Source organism: Pleurodeles waltl, chromosome 8 (genome assembly GCF_031143425.1).
Source record: "Pleurodeles waltl isolate 20211129_DDA chromosome 8, aPleWal1.hap1.20221129, whole genome shotgun sequence".
Taxonomy (NCBI): Eukaryota; Metazoa; Chordata; class Amphibia; order Caudata; family Salamandridae; genus Pleurodeles; species Pleurodeles waltl.
Window position 1 is genome coordinate 1,473,277,998 of NC_090447.1, and position 18,309 is coordinate 1,473,296,306.

At 42.1% G+C, this 18,309-nt stretch overlaps 1 long non-coding RNA gene across 1 annotated transcript in view; it reads left to right on the top strand.

The window, feature by feature from the left end:
• The window catches only part of LOC138249262 (uncharacterized), a 254,165-nt gene that overhangs the window by 183,397 nt on the left and 52,459 nt on the right, over positions 1–18,309 (top strand). Inside the window, exon 3 of the long non-coding RNA XR_011194812.1 lies at positions 5,385–5,433. This is a non-coding gene — a long non-coding RNA (uncharacterized lncRNA). The remainder of the gene's footprint in view (positions 1–5,384; positions 5,434–18,309) is intronic.

Sequence of the window (18,309 nt, forward strand, 5' to 3'; positions counted from 1 at the left end):
GCCTCACCTTTGAGAAAGAAGGCAAGGAAAAAAGGAAGAAAGTAAGGAGGTAAGGAAAAAAAAAAGAAGGAAGTCTGACAAAAATGGAAACAATGCAGGACAGAAAAAGAAGAACAAAAAAGGAGTGAAGGAATGAAGGGAAAAAGAAAGGGAAGGAGGTAAAAGAGTAACAAAGGAAGGCAAAAGGAAGAAAGGAGGAAAGAAGGCAAAAAGAAGGAAGAAGGAAAGTAAAAAAGAAACAAAACCAAGAAAGAAATAAGAAAATGAATAAAGAAGGAAAAAAAGAAAGAAGAAAAAAGTGAAGAAGAGTAAGAAAGAAAAAGGAAAGAGGGCAAAACAGAAAGAAGAAAAGAAGGGAGGAAAGAAAAGACAAAAGAAGACAAAAATAAAGAAAGCAGGAAAGAAAGGTAAAAGAAAGAAAAAACGGAAAAGAAAAAAAAAAGAAAAAAGCAATCAAGGCAAAAAGACAGAAAAAAGTAAAGAAGAAAGAAGTAATGGATGAAGGCTAAAAGAAAGTAAGAAGAAAAGAAAGAAAGGAGGAGGAAAGTAAAGATTGCAAAATGAAGGAACAGATGAAAGAAAGTAAAAAAGAAAGATGGAAAGAAAGAAGGCAAAAAGAGAGTAAGAAGGAAAGAAGGCAAAAAAGAAAGAAGAAAAGAACAAGGAAAAAGTAAAGTAGACGATAAAGATGCAAAAAAGGAATGGAAAGAAGAAAGAAAGAAAGAAAAAAAGAAAGAAAGAAAGAAAGAAAGAAAGAAAGAAAGAAAGAAAGAAAGAAAGAAAGAAGGAATGTAGGTAGGCAAAAAGATGTAGGAAAGAATGAATAAAAAATTCAAAAGTGAAAAAGAAAGTAGGAAAAAGAGACAATAAAAAAAGAAAAAAGAAGGAATGAACAAAGAAAGAATGGATTGAGGAAAGAGAAAAGGGAAAGAATGTGGAAAGAAGGAAAGAAAAGGGAAAGAATGCAAAAAGGTAAAAGAAAAAGAAATAGAATGAAGAAAAGGAGGTAAAAGGAATAGAAAGGAAATAGAGAAAAAAGAAATAAGGCAACAAAGAAAAAAGGAAGGAACGAGGGAAAGTAAAAGGAAAGAATGAAAGAAGATGGAAATAAGGAAGGAAAGAGGATCCACAGTAAAAAAATATTGGATACTAAAAACCAAATTACTCCCGACCTATCATTAAGTAGAGCTGCTACAAGTGTTCTGCAAATTAAAGATCATAAAGATTGTTTTTGTTCCTCAGCAAACTTTATCAAAGAGCCATTGGTGAAACCAAATCCAGGAACACAATAGGGCATGCTGCGAAATAGCAGCATAGGAAGGAGACTGATAATGCTGGAAGGTGCCATGTGCTCACTTCAGATGCGTCCTATAATGCATCAAGCAACCCTGGCACTAAAGGGAACTCCTTGTGTGTGAATGCGTACCTTGTCAAAAAGCAAAATGCAGTCAGCAGCGTTCACCAGAGGCTTAAGCAGGCGGACTCATTGCCCCATGCTGTAGTACGCAGGAGCCAAATGGGAATGACAAAATAACAGACCAATGGGTGAAGAGAGTTGGCTGAAAGCCCCTTTAAGTAAGTATATTTTACACATTATTTTAGTAGAATAAAAAGGTCTTGGCTAACGCCAGACCTAAAGATGCCTCTTTCAAACTCGTTCACCTATTCACACTTTACCAAACTTCCAACCACCCATTGTGTGCTATAAACCAACTCCTGGAGCGGACTGAGTGATATCAGACATTTCTGCATTTCAGGATAGAATTAAGGCATGGTGTTTTGAGGACACGCTCGCACGAGTTCTGTAAAGGGCATGGCCTTCTGCCCCATCTTCTCTGTGAAGTGAGCCATAACTTCAGAAAGACCTAGAAAGAACACTGTAATAAAAAAGAGTGGAAGATGGACTACGGCCACTGGTGTGTGCTTTCTGGAAATGTATTATAAAACTAGGACAAACAGAGGAACTGCTTGCATAATGAAATCCAGAGCTTTTGACTTATTGCAGTTGAAGGAAAATATGTACAAATAATACATATGGAAACTAGTCAAGTGATTTACGATTTTGTTGGTAAGCGGGTTGGTGCAAAGCCGCACAAATAATAAGAGTAGCACAGCTCACGTTAAATAATTGATGTGTTTTTAATAAATATGGCGCTCTGGGTGATATATTGGGACCCTCTTCTCATCTGAATAGTTACACATGGGTAATAATGCAGCATGAATATTGCATGTGGAATGTGTGCCGTTTTTTGATGATCAATGTGCGAGTCATATTTTTTCACAGTGTTATTTTTTAATATGTTGCAATCGGATTTGAATTGGAAAGGAGTTCATAGTCTAAATTCAGACCCCCACTGATCAAGGGACCACAGAGGCACACTGTGCCCTCATTTGTGCAAGTCAATGGCTCACTTTTGGTAAAAATAAAAAAAAATCAGGAGCTGGTGAAATTTATTGCTGCAAATGGAGCTGACAAATGCATCAAGCATTTCATCAGTCATGACTTTAGGCTTAGTCAGGAGAACATAGGTGTTCCCAAATAATTACAACCTTTTTAGGCATTCAACCAGTGTCACCTTAAAGATTTTGGGGGGCCCAGGAAAACATTCTAGGGTCCCCTTTAAAGAACAACTTTGCAATGTATTTCTCATTTTCTTGTAAATTCAAGCCTGCGTGATGGCAAATAATACTAAATCATGTTAATCATTAACGGGGTCACAAAAAACACATTAGATATTTCTTGCACTGAGGGACAACAAAAATCCTTAGGATGACACAATGCAGTCAGACGGAGATGGAGGTACAGGTATGCAAAGCTGGAGAGAGGTTTAGACAGAAAAATAGAACAGACAGAGGTGAAATGGGGAGAAAGTTCACTTTCACAGAGGGCCCCTTGGAATGTGGCCTCCCAGGGCAATTGCTCACTTTGCCATGCCTGAAAAACTTCTCTGCATTTAACATTAGCAATAAAAGGGTGTAAGTAAGTTATGTTGTGTTTATATATTAGGCTATTTTATGTTATATCACTTTATGCCATAGTACATTAGGATATGGTATGCTGTGTTATGTTGTGGTATTTTGTACTGCGTGATGTCAACCATTTAGGCCCATATTTATAGTTTTTGGTTCAAAACTGAGGTAATGCAGTTTTGCATCAAAAACCTTACCGCTGGCTTGCCTCATTCTCAGACGCATGCCGGGTGTCATATTAATGGAATGGCGCAATCCGGTGGTAAGGCTCAGCTAGCGTCCTGAAAAACAACACTAGCCAGGTCGGGGTGTTGGTAGGGAAGGAGGAGATTGTGCCTCAAAAAATGACGCTAGCCTGGTTAGAAGCAAAAAATAAAATGCCTCTAACCAGATTAGCAACATTTTCTCGTGCACAACCACCAAAAACATGTCATGCCCACCACCCCAAAGGCCAGCACAGGAGACAAGTGTCCCCTGGGCATGGCCATTGCACCTTGTGCCATGCAGGGTGGCTCAAGTTTGGGCCCCGATGGCAAACAAAACAATTATTAAAAATACCTACCTGGACTTACCTGGGATCGGGTCCCCCATCCTCCAGTGTCCCTCTGGTGGGGGTGGGGATTTTCCTGGGGCTTGGGAATGGCACCTGTGGATCCATTCCATGGTGTCTGACCATGGAAATGGGTCCACAGGTCCCCTAACGCCTGGTCTGACCCAGGTGTTAAATAATGGTGCTATGCAGGCTTTGCACCATTATTTCGCCTCGCCTCCCACCCGTGCATCATTTTAGCACAGGGGATAAATATAGACCTTTGAGGATAGCACCCTTTTTTGAATGGGAATGCCTACCTTGCCGCTCATTGGCACAAGGTGGGTTCACTCATCCAAAAAATAGTGCACACTCCTATATTTTGACTTTAGACGTGTCTAACATCAAAATATAACTATGGAGTTGAGTTTGCCCCGAATTTGCGTCAAAAAGATTATGCAAATTCAGTGCAAATAGAGTATAAATATGCGCCTTAGTTCTTCATTTAACAGTTTTCAATAGCAGCAGGCACCTAGAGGTTTGAGAGAGCCTCACACAGGACAGCGATGACTCAGATGTCTTACAAGTATCATAGCTTAGAAGCAAAATATCAAACAAACATTGTCTGAAGAGTAATAATCCCAGATCAGACAGGCGAAGGAGCAGCAGGCAGGGTGGAGATCTAGGGACATGTAATTGGAAGAAGCTACGAGGGCGGAGGGAGGATAAGGGAGGTAGCGAGTGGAAAGAGAAATGACTGATCAGAGAGGGTGAGGGTAAGAGGAGTGGAGGAGAAGACCAGCAAGGTGCAGTGACGTAGGAGGGTGAAGGGAGGAAATAACTCTGTAGATACGGGATGGAGGAAGAGAGCGAGGAGGGAGAGGGGAGGAAAGATAGATGTAGATTGGGAGGAGGAGGAGTGAACGAGAGTCCAGAGAGGGGAAGTGTGGTGTGACAATCCCTGAAAATGAGAGGGAGGGTGAGTGGGAGTAGAGGGAGTGGAGAGAGGAGAAAGGGAGCAGGTGAAGGCGGATGGAGAGTAAAAGAGAGTATATGAGAGAACATATGGATTAGCATAACAGGTATTGGAGTGGGAGTGGTAGGGGGCGGGAGAGAAGGAAATCTGGAAAAAGGGACTAGAAGAAGAAATCATGGCTAGGTAGAGGAAGGAGGGGATAAACAGTGGGAGGAGAACAAAAGGGAAGAATGCAGAAGGAGTTTTAGGGAGAGAGAATATCTTTAATGTATCTTGGTCGGGGAAGGAAGAGAAGAGTGCCTACTGTGGACAGTTTGGTTGATATATGCTTTTTAGTTTTCTGGTTCTTTTCTTTTTTATAGTCTTTCTAGATGTAAAGGAGGGAGTAGAGTGACTATTGTTGACAGATTGGTTAATGGTATGCTTCCTTGCTTTCTAGGTCTTTTCTTCTTGTCAAAGGGGAAGGAGGGGGAAGTTTGCCTACTCTGCACAGTTTGGGTGATGGTATAATTCTTTGCTTTTTGGTTCTATCTTTCTTCTTTATACTCTGTTTATTGGGGGTGAAGCAGAACAGTTCCTACTTTGGACAAGTTTGTTGATAATATGCATTTTTGCTTTCTAGTTATTTTCTTCTTTTTATAGTCTTTTCATTGGGAAAAGAAGGTAAAGAGTGGCTTTTGAATACAATTTGGTTGATGGCTTTGTTTTCTGGTTCTTTTGTTCTTTTTTTATAGTACTTGAAGAAAAAGAGAAGAGTGACTACTGTTCGCAGTTTGGGTGATTGTATGCTTGTTAGGTCTTGTCTTCTTTTGAAGGTCTTTTCATAGGTGAAGGAAGGAGAGCATACTGTGAGCAGATTTGTTGGTGGTAAGTTTCTTTACTTTTTGGTTCTTTTCTTCTTTTTTATAGTTTACACAAAGAGCAAAGAAGGAGACGGCTGTGGACAAGTTTGTTGATGGTAAGCTGGTATTTTCTGGGCCTTTTCTTTCTTTTATATGCGTTTTATAGGGGAAGGGAAGAGAAGAATGCCTACTGTGGATTTATGGTATACTTCTTTGCTTTTTAGTTCTTTCCTACTTTTCTTAGGGGAAGGAAAAGGAAGTATAGTGTATTTAAAGGGGACGGAAGGAGAAGACTGTTTAATGTGAACACTTTGATTTATGGTACACATTTTTGCTTTTTGTTTCTTTTCTTCTTTTTTTCAAGACATGCAGTAAATCAATATTGCACCCGCTAAAGGTCATCTCGACAGGAAAAGCTCATTTCTACAGGAAAGTGCAATTCTACTGATCAAAGAAGATGTTTAATGTATCGCGTTTCAAACTATGGGTTTCACTACATCCAGTCATGTAGTTAATATAATCCATATGTCATGGCCAATAAAGCACACACAACAAACACTACACTTCAAAATGATCGATAGATGGAGTGCCCATTTGATAATGCAGGCATTTCGCCAAGGTGATAGAATATCAGGAATCACAAGTTTAGAGTATGTTTGCGAGCAGTTTGGTACGTATTTCAGGTAGATTCTGACTCTACAAATGCTCATGAAAATAGCCCAATGAAAGTCAGCGGTAAATGCTTGTCGAGGCTGGGTTAAGGATGCCCAACAAAAAAGCACTTCTGCTCCAAAACGCAAAGCAGGAGCCTGATTCACAACAATATTTGTGAATCTCAGTTGTGTGCTCTGCACAAATACTGTTATGTATGTATAAGTCGATGCTACAAAAACATGAATTTAAGCTCGAGAATTGAGTTACTTACATATAATATGTGCCCATATTTAAGAGGGCCTAGCGCCATCTATCAACACATTAGCGTCATTTTGTTTAATTCTAATGAGGCGTTAGATAGCCAAAAACGCTGCTCCTGATGTACAAAGTGGCGCAATGCTTGCATTACGCCACTTTGGAACCCCATATCATGCCTGCACCAGCCATAATGTATGCAAGGGGGGCGTTCCAGCGTTAGGGGGACCGCAAAAATGGTGCAAAGAAATCTGATAGAATTCTTTGCGTCATTTTGTCCGGCATTTTTAATCAGAGATTCTGACGCTAGTTCCCTAACTACCACTATGATGCGCTGTATATTAAATACAGTGCGCACATGGTGGCATTAGGGGGGCGGTAAGGAGCGCAAGAAAAGTGGTGCTGCACTAGGTGCACCACCAATTTTCATAAATCTGCCCATTGTTTTTTATTTATAAGCTCTTATTACAAGTCTATTTATTTTCTAAGCGTTGCAATTTGCTGGTGTTACTATTACCCGACTTCATAGTCAGCGCTCAATGGGAGGTGTGGGAAGGTGACTGAGATGGAGGGGGGAATTAAAAAAAAAAAAAACTTGCCTTACTGCCGTCTCCGTCTCTTGCCGCCTCACTCTCCTCTTCCCTCCATGTGGTCTCCCAGCATTTGCAGGGACACCAGCACAGGTTCCCCAGCAATCCTGGAGCTGCTCACATGTTAAACACAACATGTAAGCAGTGTCAGGATTGGTCTAAGCGGCAGTGACTGCCACTCAGACACAAGCCTGGGATCTGTGCAGTTTCTCCAGCCCGGCTGTGTATACAGCCAGGTTAGAGAAACCTAAGTGCGCATGTGTGTTTGGCTGGCCTAAGATTGTCGGCCAAACACACATGTGCACTTAGGTGCACTCTTCCCTCCTCTCCTCTCCCACCTCCCATGGCCCAGCCCCTCCACTCCCCTGAACTGCTGGCTGAGCAGCAGATGAAAAATGAAACAATAGTGAAACTATTGTTTCATTTTTCATCTCCTGGCTCTTGAAGAGGGGGACGACTCTCCTTCCCCGTAGCGAGCGAGTGGCTCCCTTCATAGTTTGTGGTTTACTAACTTCAGGAAGATGGAGGACTGAGTCTTCCTCACAAGGATTTGAATTTGTGGTCTGCCGACAACCACGTTTCAGCAGTACCTACTCAACTCATTGAGCCAATCTGCCAACTCAGTTAGTTGAACAAAAGTATGGTGTCCAGTTCTTAATTTGTAAATAAAAACGTGCCGGTGCCCAAAGCTCTAATTTGAAATTTGCTGCTGATGCAATTAAGTGCGCGAGGACAGAATACTGAGACAGCGTAGTCATGAAGCCATCTTGGTCCTCTTTAATCTGTTTCCGGCCCCTTCAGCTTACTCTTGCAGCTTTCTGCTTTCTCCCTTTGTGTAGCTTTCTCTTTTTTCTTTTCCTCTGTTTTTCCCATATGTGTTTTTGCTCGCAGTAAATGTCTGATGCACAAAAAACTAAGGGCCAGATGTATCAAAGCATTTTGCATTCGCAAACGGTGCGAATGCCCGTTTGCAAATGCAAAAAGCCCTTTCAGAATGTATCAAAGGCATTCTGAATGCAATTTTAAGGAATCGCTAAAATAGCGATTCCTTAAAATTGCAACCCTGTTTAGAGAGTCGCAAATTGCGACTCTCTAAATAAGAAATCGCAAATAAGGAACCCTTATTTGCGATTTCTAAAGCACATGTATGAAGCAATTCCTTAATGCGAATTGGGCATTAAGGAATCGCTATTACCACCAAGTTGAACTTGGTGGTAACCATGTGCAAATTTTAAAAATGCATTTAAAATGCATTTTTTAAATGTACATGTAAAGCACACATGCCCTTTTGGCATGTGTGCACTTTACATGTTGTTAAAAAATGTCTTGGGGTGCAGCAGAGGGGGCCTTAGGCACCCAGCACCCTGGACTTTGCATTTTCCAAAATTGCGAATTCCAGTTAGGAATTCTCAGTTTGGGACATGCAAAATATTCGCAATTATGGGCCGACAGGCCCATAGATGCGAAAGGGGGCTGTATCGCAATTTGCGATTCAGTAATAGCATTTGCGATTTTTAAGAAATCGCTATTACCGAATCGCAAATTTGATACATTGCATTTTGTGACTCAGAAATAGCAATTTCTTAAAAATCGCTATTTCCGATTCGCAAAATGCATTCTTGATACATCTGGCCCTAAGTGCTGGCCCTAAAAAATAAGTGCCGGTGCCCACCCACCAGAAACCACCTGTTCAAATTAAGCACTGATGGTGTCATTTTATCGGGAAGGAAATCTGTTTTACAAGGACAGACATGAAGTGATTGTGGGGTCATGAAACCTACTTAAGTAGCTTAAATGTCAACAGTTGTGTAAGCATGGGTAAGAGTCACACACTGGCAGGCACATTTTCATCCTGGATATGGATGGACCTTTTACTACTATGAAGAGCAGGTAAAAGTTGCTTTTCAGATTTGGAATGGCACTATAATCTGGTGGGATGTTGATTTCCTCTCCAGCATACCCATGAAAAAGGTAAATACCTTTTCAAGTGTAAGTGTTAGTATACATTATAGTTACACATGCATAAATGTAGATTATGGGGCATATTTATTGGAAAGTGGCGCAGCGGAGCAAGCCACCTTGCTGTGCTTCCCAGCACACTGGGAAAGGGCAGGAATGTGCCAAATTTAGGGCATACAGTGCATTTCTGATTTATTCCTCTGCACTGGCGTACAATGAGCTGCCTAGCAGGAATGCAGGCATGCTTGCATCAAGGTGCAAGGGTGCCTGTGTTGCATTCAGGATTGTTTTCTGCAGAAAACAATCTGCGCCTTCCTGCACAAAAACAATCCTGGGAGGCATATTCCTCTTTATAGAGATATTTCTGCTCATTATGTCTCCCCTGGGAAGGGAGTAAGATTTTGGTGCACTCCCAGGCTTACATGTTCTTGTAAATCCGGGAATGTTTCAAATAACATGGTTGTCAAATAGGAACACCCAGAAAGCGCCCATGGAACGCCTTTCCAGGGCCGAGTAGTGGAAGGCTGTGATTTTCTGCTGCGTTGCATTATTCTAGATTTTTGGGGTCATTCAGAGCCACACATAGTGGCTTTTTTGTGGCTTTAAAAATCTGACTTTAGGTTTTCATTGCACTTCTATGATGTTGTGTGGTGCAAAAGCAATGCAAACTGGAATATAAATAAATACATTTGCAGACTCTCATTGGAGAATACTCAAATGCAGCTTAGTGGGTGTACTCCAGTAATGGTTTGATAATTCTCAACAGCGGAGGACATTTTCTTCATATAGCTGTAAGCCTTCAGGAGTATATTTCTTATTCTTTTAACAACAAGTCCTCAAGAGCACTCCCTTGCGGGTAATATCAGGTACTGTATTACACATAGTGCCCAGGGGCGCAACAGGTGAATGTGTCTGCTTTCTGCACTTCTGGGACACTGTGATATTACAGAAGGGGTTATAGATGCTTGTGGCCCTTCTGTAATACTGATCGCCCATGCTAACTTTATTGGGATATTCTGTCATTTGCATGGGGGTGTGGCCCATACAAATGAAGGAATTACTTTGCCTCTGCAATAAACATGCCCTTAGGAGGCTCAAGGATAGTGTGCCAAAAAAGGTGGCAGACTTTCAGGTACCCAAAAAGGGCAGCATTCTGGAAGGGAGAAGAGGGCTTCCTTGGACCACCCAGCCAACCCTCTGCAGGCAGGTACAGTCTCTCACTGCACCTGCTTGCAGGGGGGATTGCCTCCCATCTTTATAGTGCAGACCGGAGCCGCCTTTGCAAAGAAAGACTGAGCACTTTTGAAGCAGCTGCTCTGTATTTCACTGAATGAAGTGCCCCCAGGGCAGCACAAGTTAGTGGCAGCCCTAGGGTCAGCACATTCATTGTAATAGGGCTCAGTGCATTGTCCCTGTTTTCTCCAGGCACACCTGATAAAAAATGCCCCGTGCCTCAAACAATGATACTGCGTCCTATATGTAATGTGGGAGGAGATATTCTAAAAGCTGACTTGCAAATACCCCTCAGCAGGCTATCGATCACAGAGGTGTAGTGGCTTGAGACCGAAAGATTAAAAGGATGGGGCGGGCCTGTGAATAAGAGAAGGCAATAAGGGAAGATTAGAGGAAATGTAATGCATTTTACTGAAGGGAAAATGTGAGAAGTGCAGGAGTGCAGTGAAATGGAAAGATGGAAAAGATTGAGGTGTTCGAGAGCATCTCAACTCGAGCGTAGGGCAAGACTGCAAGAGCAGTAAATCATCGTCACATTTATGTGGATCAGATAAAACGTCCAACGCTCCATCATTAATATCTGCGATTAATATACACAGAGAGATATGAAATCAATAAAGTCTTTGAAAATGCCAACAGACTTGTCATACTTAAAGCATTGCTGTGTCTCCAGGGAGGTTCTAACCTTCTCTGTGCATTCCTTTTCTTATTCCAAAAGTATACTGCCTCATATATAGCGTTCTCCCTGTATTTCCATTTAGGTAATGATTAGCACACATGGCTCGCATAAGACACTCCTCTACATGAGCAATCTATCTATCTGTCTGTCTGTCTATCTATCTATCTATCTATTTATCTATCTATCTATCTATCTATCTATCTATCTATCTATCTATCTATCTATCTATCTATCTATCTATCTATCTATCTATCTATCTATCTATCTATCTAATCTACTTATCTAACTATATATTTATTTACTTTCCTAACTATCTATCTATGTACTTAACTATCTACCTAAATTTGTAAACTTACGAATAATTAATGCGATGTTATAGTTAGATATGGTAATAAAATCTTACTTTACATAAGAAAAACCTCTGAAATTAAAAAAAAAAGTATACCTCGTTCCTGCCATAAAAAGTTTTCTCATCAGTAATTTCATTCCAAACCTTGGCGTGATATTGTCAATTATGTCATAGACGATGTGAGGAGCCTTGTAATATGTAGGGTAATGAGGTGTGCATGGGAAGGGGGTGCAAGTTATAGTTATCATAGGGCATGAGTTACAGTTACCATAGATAACTATAATTAGTAAATGTCAGTGTTTTGTTTTTAATTTAATGTTACATTGTCACTGAAATTTTCACCTATGTCACTTTAAACTTTATTTTTTTCTTCCAGTGAATTTGTAGGTTTATCTACATAAATGAGAACAGTTGAAAGTTTGTCTTTACATATGGTAATTCAGTCAGGCCCTGCATCCAATCTATTTGTGCAGCACATCTCCCAAAGCCATTTCTGGCCCTGAGAACCCTTCCCCAGGGCCTTTTTTATTGGGCGAGGGAGGCCCACAATCCCCTTCCTGATCCACTTTAGGCCTTGGGGATCTCGGCCATCGGGGGTCTCTGTTTTGTTTTGTAAGAAGAAGGGTGCAAGCCCCCCTCTCAATCAATCAATTAATCAATCAAAAAATTTATTAAGCGCACTAATCACCAGTTATGGTCTCAAGGCGCTGAGGGGGGGGGAGGGTTGCCGTTTACTGCTCAAAAAGCCATGTCTTGGGGTGCTTTCTGAAAGTTAGGAGGTCCTGGGTCTTGCGTAGGTTGGTGGGGAGGGAGTTCCAGGTCTTGGAGGTGAGGTGGGAGAAGGATCTGCCGCCAGAGGTGGTGCGTTGGATGCGGGGGACTGATGTGAGGGCGAGGTCAGCGGAGCGGAGAAGTCGAGTAGGTGTGTGGAAGTTTACTCGTTCGTTAAGGAAGGCTGGTCCAGTGTTGTGAAGGGATTTGTGAGCATGGATAAGGACTTTGAAGATGATCCTTTTGCTGATGGGCAGCGAGTGCAGGGATCTGAGGTGAGTGGAGATGTGTTCGTGGCGGGGGAGGTTGAGGATGAGACGTGTGGCTGCGTTCTGGATTCGGTGGAGTTTTTGCTGATGCTTGGCTGTGGTACCAGCATAGAGGGTGTTGCCGCAGGCCAGTCTGCTGCTGATGAGGGCATGGGTGACCGTTTTTCTTGTTTCTAAGGGAATCCATTTGAAGGTCTTCCGTAGCATGCGAAGGGTATTGAGACAGGAGGACGATATGGTGTTGATTTGCTGGGCTATCGAGAGAGATGAGTCTAAGAAAATGCTGAGGTTGGTGCGTGGGTGGAGGGTGTTGGGGGTGGTCCGAGGGCGGTGGGCCAACAGGAATCGTCCCGTACTGTCTTGTAGGGGCCGAAGATGATGATTTCTGTTTTGTTGGAGTTGAGTTTGAGGTGGCTTGCTGTCATCCATTTGGCGATGTCGAGGAGTCCGGCGTGTAGGTTTGTCTTGGCAGTGGAAGGGTTCCTGGTGAGGGAGATGATGAGCTGGGTGTCGTCTGCGTACGAGATGATGGTGATTCCGTGGGGGCGGAGGATGTTGGCGAGGGGGACCATGTATATGTTGAAGAGGGCGGGGCTTAGGGAGGATACTTGGGGGACCCCACAGATGATCTTGGTGGCTGGGGACTGGAAGGGAGGGAGGCAAACTCTTTGGGTTCTTTCGGCGAGGAAGGAGGTGAGCCAGTCTAGGGCCTTGTGTTGGATTCCTGCGTCAAAAAGGCGTGCGTGTAGGATTTGGTGGCATACAGTGTTGAACGCTGCAGAGAGGTCCAGAAGGATGAGAGCGACGGTCTCGCTTGTGTCCACTCTGGTTCCGTTGTCTCTGTGCAGGCAATGAGGGTGGTCTCAGTGCTGTGGTTCTTGCAGAATCCAGACTGGGAGGCGTTGAGTGCGTTGTTTTCCTCTAGGAAGCGAGACAGTTGGGCGTTCACTTTGGGCCCTGGGAACCCTATGTTGCGGGGTCTTTGTTGTTTTATCAAAGGGAGGATAGAGCATGGCCACCCTTCCCAAGCCATTAAGTGCCCCAAGGACCCCCTTGGCCTTTTATTAAAAAGAATTAACAGGAGGAAGGAACACAACCCCATCATCAAAGCCTTCTTGAAGCACTTAAGGTGAGAAGAACATGTGCCCCCTTCCCAGAGCCTAGATGGCCCTGGCCACCGTCCCTGGCATTCGCAAAGCCACCGCTGGAGGATGATCTTTCACCTACACTGCAACAGAGAGCTGGAACAACCTCTCCCTGTACCTCAGACAGAGCACATCGCTCACCATCTTCAGGAAGAAACTCAAGATGTGGCTCTTCGGTTGACGTTCCTCCCCTTCCCACAGAGTCTTGAGACCCTCACGGATGAGTACTGTGCTTTACAAATGTTGATTGATTGATTGATTTAGAGCCTATAGTGGCCCAAAGGACCCTGTCTCCTGAGACCTTCTTTTAATGAAAAGGGGAGGGGGTGTGCTTCCTTTTTCCCCATTCCACTGTGGGCCCCAGGGGCCCCATCCTCCAGGCCCCTCTCATATTTAAAGGAGAGGGAGGGACGTGTGCTTATGTTGCTGTGCTGACCCCTTCATAAAGCCCACTGTTATATATATTTTGGTCTTCTGACCCTTTGACAAAGTCAATAGATCTGCCTTACTTAAAATGACACCCTTTATATTGTTACATGACACAGGACCTGATCTAGATTTCAGCAGCCGGGGTACCCCGTCACAATGGTAACAGATATCTCATCTGACAAAATCTAAATCAGGCCCATAATCAACTGTTGGGCAATAGGTTCAGGGGGCCACAGACAGACACAGACGATGATAGACATCTTACTTTACATCAAAGAAAATACAGAAATGTACAGAGAAACTCAAAGGGTACAGTGACATAACAGTTCGGGATTGTAATAATATCTAACTTTACATTAAAAATCTTTAGAAATTCACCTGGAAAAAAGTTTTGAAATTTACCAGTTATAGTTATCTCAAGTAACTCATGCTCTAAAGTAACTCTAACTTGTGGCTTCACTTTGCATTACTAATTACCTCACCAATTACATTACTCAAGACATAACATAACTATAACATCCTTTTAACAATTGTTTTTCAGTGAGTATAATAAGTTATGGTGGCAATTGGGTAGTTTTAATTAGGCCTGTGTTTCAATAGGGACTGTGTTTTTGCTTTGCTAATAAATTTGGTGCTGTTTGACAAAATTTAAAAAATCTTTCTAAAGGCTGCAGAATGATCTGTCACGTAAGGGACGAGAAAAAGGAGGGGGAACAAGAGCACAAAACCCCCATTCATTCTCCATAGAATATTTTAGGAAGAGATACTGCAAAAACTGCTGAATGGGTTAGCTTGGATAGTATTTTACCAATCCAAAGTGGTAATACTGTGCCTGAAGTGCTTAAAGGTTTTTGTCATTTTATAGCTTGAAATGGATGCCACTGGCTATTCCTTTGCTAAAGGACTTTGCTGTATAAATGGCAGATTTAGGAGCCCCTTGCGCCACCGAAGCGTCACTTTTTGTGACACTCCGGTGGTGCTGTGCACTGCACCCTATTTACAACGAGGTGTATGCCACTTTTTGTGCCTTTACGTCTTCTTGTAAATATGGGCCCCTTCGAGGCAGTTTTCTGCATCAGAGGGGCGTGCAGTGGGTGTTACAATGGTCATTCCACTGCAACTCTCATTGCTTTTGACGCTGCCCCAGATTTACTAGTAATCGTAAACCTGTGGCGGCGCCAAAAACTAATGCCACCCCAGAGGTGGCGTTAGCATGGCAAAACATTCCTCCTCGTTTTTGCTTTTTCTATGTGTGCTTCATTCTGCAGCACATCTAGAAAGAGCAAAATGCCATGGGTGATTGTTTATGTGCAGGAAGGTGCGCCTTCCTGCACATAAACAATCGTTCCAGAATTACGCTTTGGTACTTCTATGTGTGCTGCATTTTGCAGCACACATAGAAGTGCTAAATCACCACTATAGATTGTTTATGTGCAGGAAGGGACATCTTCCTGCACATAAAAAATCTATCCCCTCAATGAGCATCCTAATTCAGTGCCGGAGCAGGGGGACATTCCTGTAAATACAGCGTATCCCAGCATTTCAAAACTGGTGCAGTGCGGTGCTGCTATTTTTGGCAAAAATGTGGGCCTTTTTCACTTTCCAGCTCGTGTGGATGGCACTGTGCTAATCTAGGGTTTAAAATCTTTGCTACAAAAACAGACATTGGAGGTGAGCGGATTTAGAGTGTTGCTGGTGTTATTGGGTGCACTGTACAGGAGCTGCTCTCCACATTAACTTGGGAACTAGCCAAAGTTCTCTGCTTCTTTTTGCATAATTAATGCTGCACTCTAAGTCCGAAATGGTATTGTTTTAATAAATTGTGGTTGCCACTTAATAGTTATCATTAGGTTTGTTTATTCCATAGGAAATGGTTTGCTAATAACTTGGCTAATCACTTTGGCACTGTTCTACAAATCTCCAAAGAACGTTCCAAAAAAGTGCCCAATTTCTTTGCAGAAGGTTTCAGGATGATTTGTCAAGCAAGGGCCGAGAAAAAGGAGGGGAGTCAGAAAACGCAAAATCCCCTTCATTTTCCATGGACTTTTTAGGAAGTGATACCGCTAAATCTGATGAATGGAAGTACACCAAATTTCACAGGAAACTACTGTAGATCTTGGCTCCAGAAAGTGTGTTTTTTGCAATCCTTTTTATAAATCTGTTCAGTAGTTTTTGAGAAATTAACAACCAGAAATATTTCTATAGCTGGATGGTTCGGACTCTCGGGAAACACCCTTCAATCAAACAAAAATAGAGCGTTCTGACTGGCCTAGGGAGGTTTGTTTCCAAAAATAATTATTTTATATTTATTGTATTATATTATATATTTATGACAAGGTTTGTGGCGTTCTGCAACACATAACATGGTGCAAGAGCAACACAAACCTTAAGTCAGGTTTTTGAAGGAACGCAAGGCCACTTTGCGTGGCTCTGAATGGCTCCTAAAATCGGGAGTAACGCAACACAGTGCAAATCGCTGCATTGCATTACTCTGCTCTGGTAAGGCATTCCATGGATGTTGCATGGGTGTTCCCATGCAACTCCTATAGTTTTTGAGGCAGTCCCAGGTTTACAAAAACTTGCAAACCTGGGAATGTGTCAAAAGCATACGTCTTTCCAGGGGCAGCGTAACAAGGAGAAATATCTCTATTTCTCGTCATTTCTTCCTATGTGAGCTGCATTCTGCAGCAGACATAGAAAGAGGAATATGCCTCCCAGGATTGTTTTTGTGCAGGAAAGTGTCCCGTCCTGCACAAAAATAATCCTGCAGGCAAACCAGGCATTCTTGCACCATGGTACAAAGGTGCCTGCATTGGCACTAGGCAGCCCATTGTGCGCCAGCACAGGGGGAAAAGTCAGTAATGCGTCACATGCCTTAAACACACCTTAGTCCTGCCTTTTCCCAGTGATGCAGTGCAGTGCAGCAAGGTGACCTGTTGCGCTGCCCTGTGCCACTTTCTCATTACTATGCCCCAGATTGTTTTTTGTGACGTAATCCTGCTGGACTCCTGTGGAATTGCAGTGTAAAACAAAAGTCAGCTGGTATTTTTCATTTTATTATTTCTACCCCTGAAGTGGGCCGAGGGCCAGGGGTCATTGTTACAAAATATTTATGGAGGGGGGGCTTGAGTGGGACATGAGTGGGGCACCAGAAATTTTAATGCCAATTTAAGTGAGTAGTGACCTGCTGCCACCCTCCCTGAGCCACTATTGCGCCCTGGAGACCCCATCGCTCAAGGCCAATTCCTCCAGAAAAGGTGAGGGGGCATGCAGCAGTAACATTATAGTTAGGTGAAAATTTCAGTGACAACATAACATTTTAAAATTAAAAAAACACTGAAATTCACCAGTTATAGTTATTTCTAATAACTATAAATCGTGCCATAAAGTAACTATTACTTGTGCCCTCGCCATGCACTGCTAATTACCCCACGTATTATATCACTCATGAAATGTTCTATGATACCTTTGATGAGATCACTGCAACTTCTCAAATGACATCATTGATGGAAAAACTGTGCGTGGTGAGTGTGCGAGAGAACATTACTTTAGAGCCTGCTTTACAGTTCCTATAGATAACTATAACTGGTGAATTTTTGTGAATTTCTTATTTCCAAATGTTAGTTTGTCACTGAAATTACTTTAGTCTTTGGCTTTTTCATTGAACATATATGCAAATATAAATGAATGCAAATACTTCACAAAAAAGAGAGCTAACTCTTGAATTATTTCCTGTAAATCACTTTGATGAATTAATTTACTGGATATTTAAATTGCTAAACGAACCCAAACATTATACATAAACATTGCAATTTTCTTTTCTTCAGTGCAACAAAAAAAAAACCATTCATAATGACAGTGCTCTTAGCACATTAAAAGCACTCCTGACAAACTCCCCCTTGCAGGCCCAGTCTTGATGCAAGCATCTACCAACCAATCCTCTCCAGAATGTAAAAATAAACCTTATAAACATGGAACCCTGTCAGTAAAATGCTACACTTTCCAACATTACTTTTTTTTAAAATTTCGTTACAATGTTGTTTCTATTTAAGGTGTGATTTACAATAAAACATATTTTAAGTATTCGCAGATTACCCCAAAAAGGTTTTCAATAACATTGACTATATAGAGGACCGAGGCCGAGTTCCTTTATGAGATTATTGAACTCCAAGGTGGAATTACCCTTCAGAACAAGTAAAGGAAGTAGATGCATGGTCACTCTATCCTCAAACACTCAATTAAAAAGGTGACTGCATGACTGAGCTCTCCATTCGCCCAGTCTCATAGCTCAGGTGACTGTGACCAAACTGACTGAAAAGAAAGTCCTAAGTGTCAGGGTCTTATGATCTACTAAATACTGGGGATTTAAAAGGGGGATTTGAATGCTTGTAAGACTAGAAGTAGATATCAAGAATGAAATTGGTGAGAGAGTGTGTTTTCCTTTTGCTAATGACTGAGCTGACAAAAATCTCTGGTATTCACTTCTTAGTTTAAAGAAGACCTTTATTATTATTCCACCACGAGGTTCCTCAAAAATAAAGGCGATTAGTAGGTCGAAGGCACACATTTAAAAATAGTCACAGCAATGAAATGAGAATGTGATTCTCAACTGCAATGTACACAGCAAATATATGTGATTTTATTGTAGCATAATTGCAA